Raw genomic sequence first — 2,689 nt, forward strand, 5'->3', positions numbered from 1 at the left:
AGGTAAAACTCCAAATTGAGTATTTCCTTTAGTTTTGCAATGTATATGTTTTTATATAACACATTATTGTTATAATTACACTTTTACTCATTATCCATTTTTTTTTTATTATAATTCTCATATAAGTCAATATTCGAAAAATGAAAGTTTTATTAATATTAACTTAATAAGCTTAAAATTCAGTTATTATTTATTTCCATTGCTATTCAATTAAGTTACAAAAGTTTCATATTTCAGTTTTAATAAATAAATAATTTTACTTTGAACAGAAAGAGTTTGGTTTCAGTAAATAAAGATATTTTGTGTAAAATATATTTGAAAAGTTTCTTGTTATTATAAATGTATCTTATTATAATCATAATTTATTTAACTCGCATAGTGCTGCTTCGATCAATGCGGACTCACTATAGTACGGTTTGAAAATTTCAAAACAAACAAAATTTTCATTTTAATAAATTCTAAAAAAGTAATACACAAAATTATTTTTGTATACTTAAATCATCTTTTTGTGGTATTAAATGTGGTTTTTAAAGTCCTTGATTATTACGATTTCATATAACCGCACTATGTGAGATATTTTTGAATTCAATAAAACAAATTATCGTTTTTTGATACCCTCTACATTTATAAATCACTAGCATTCATGGGTCTTACCATAAATTTGAAATCTATTAAGATTACACCTACTGTATCAGTGTTTACACAACCTTGTTCCAATTATCTTCATGTTTAATTTAGCTTGAACTGCGTTCGTTCATCTTTAAAACATGTATTTATTGAAAGTAATTTCCGAGGTTTTAAACTAACCTTTTTATCTAAAATATATCAAAAATATGTAATGGTTTGATCCAATAGTTACGTTTTGTGAATAAAGAAATATATTTTATTAATCAATTTACTAAATTATTATTTTCTTCTAAAGACAAATTCTCGCAGTCAAAAATATTAAAATAAACAGTCCCATCAAATAGTGTTAGTCCAGAGCCTCCAGACAGTGTTAGTCAAGGTCTCTTGAATAGTGTTAATTGAAGATCTCCATATAGCGTTAGTCAAGGGCTCACAAACAGTGTTAGTCAAAAGCACCCAAATAGTGTTAGTCAAGGGCCCTCGTATAATGTTAGCTGAGGGCCCATATAGCGTTAGACCAAACAGTGTTAGTCCAGAGCCTCCAAACACTGTTAGTCGAGAGCGCCAACGTTAATAATCTAGAGCTTTTCAAACAGTGTTAGTTGACGCAGTGTTAGCAGAAGGCCCCCAAAACAATGTTAGTCCATCAAAGTTAATGGTCAACCCCTGTGAAATAATTGTTCGTACACTAACGGCATGGCAAAAAATGAACCATCTAAAATATTATTGAAGATTTTCTACTACAAAGGTTTATTTACATAAATTTACTCTTCATCATGACTTCCAATATTATTCAATAATTAGAATTTATAAAAAATAAACATATAATTGCTGTAAATTATTGTCGTTTCTATGTTTTGCATGTATTGATCTTCAATTTACAAGACCCATTAGTACTTAATAAGCGTAAACACTTGCAAAATATGATGTCCTCAATGAAAATTTAAAAAAACCGGAAGTTTTCTTGCATATTTCCCTGTGGACGTCTATATAATTATAACGGAGCTGACCTCGCGTTTCGCGTTAGCGCATTCTTCGTTTTTTGCAAGAAATTCTGTTTAAACCTGAAATGCACGCAACGAAATAATAAATTGTAATTAGATGCGAGAGATATCACGAGGTTTGCGAGCGTTTAAATGTAATAGCATTCGAAAGTGTATTGAGGTAAAGTGTCGTAAATTTAATCAAAACGTCGCAAGGGAAAAAGACAAATAAATTTTAAAAAATAAATAAATGAAATTACATCGCGTTATTTCCGTTTCCTTTTTCGCTTCGATTTCGAGTGAAACGTTCTTGGCGTTTGTAAACATTTCATATTACGAACGGAAAAAATCACACAAGACTATAATAATCATGATTGTTATTAAAGTATTGTGAATTATTTAGAGAGATAGAAAGAAATTGTTTCTAATTATAATTAATTGCACTGGTTATTGACCTTTAGCATCCGTGAGTAAATCGAAAATTCTCTTAATATAAATAATATAATTTATTAACTAATTTGTGTTATATTATTTTTTAATTAATTGAGAAATATATTCTCTAATACTACCAACTAATATTGTTAAAAAGTGTAGTATTATGTAATCCATCAATTACTTGTACTATACAATTTTATTATCATGTCATGTGAGGAAACGAACCACGAAGATATATCTTCGATCAAAAAATGCCATATATTTCTGGAATGGCTGATTAAGATATCTGGTACTATACTACAGTACTACTAAAAGTATTATCCTCCCCGGCGGGGAATCGAACCCCGGTCTCCCGCGTGACAGGCGGGGATACTGACCACTATACTACCGAGGACATATCTTTATCCAAAAAAGCGCCATTTTTTTCTGGAAGTATGATAAGATATCTGGTACTATACTACAGTACTACAAAAGTATTATCCTCCCCGGCGGGGAATCGAACCCCGGTCTCCCGCGTGACAGGCGGGGATACTGACCACTATACTACCGAGGACATATCTTTATCCAAAAAGTGCCATTTTTTTCTGGAAAGTATGATCAAGATATCTGGTACTATATACTACACTAAAAGTATTATCCTCCCC

The 2,689-nt window shown here is 30.4% G+C and overlaps 2 non-coding genes across 2 annotated transcripts; both read right to left on the bottom strand.

The window, feature by feature from the left end:
- Window positions 1-2,367: 2,367 nt before the first annotated feature.
- On the bottom strand, window positions 2,368-2,439 carry Trnad-guc. Its single transcript has one exon. It is a non-coding gene; the product is annotated as a tRNA-Asp (tRNA).
- Window positions 2,440-2,526: 87 nt separating this feature from the next.
- Window positions 2,527-2,598, bottom strand: Trnad-guc. The gene has a single exon. It is a non-coding gene; the product is annotated as a tRNA-Asp (tRNA).
- Between the last annotated feature and the right edge of the window lie 91 nt (window positions 2,599-2,689).

Source organism: Nicrophorus vespilloides, unplaced genomic scaffold (genome assembly GCF_001412225.1).
Source record: "Nicrophorus vespilloides isolate i.1.1-1 unplaced genomic scaffold, Nicve_v1.0, whole genome shotgun sequence".
In the NCBI taxonomy this organism is placed as follows: domain Eukaryota; kingdom Metazoa; phylum Arthropoda; class Insecta; order Coleoptera; family Silphidae; genus Nicrophorus; species Nicrophorus vespilloides.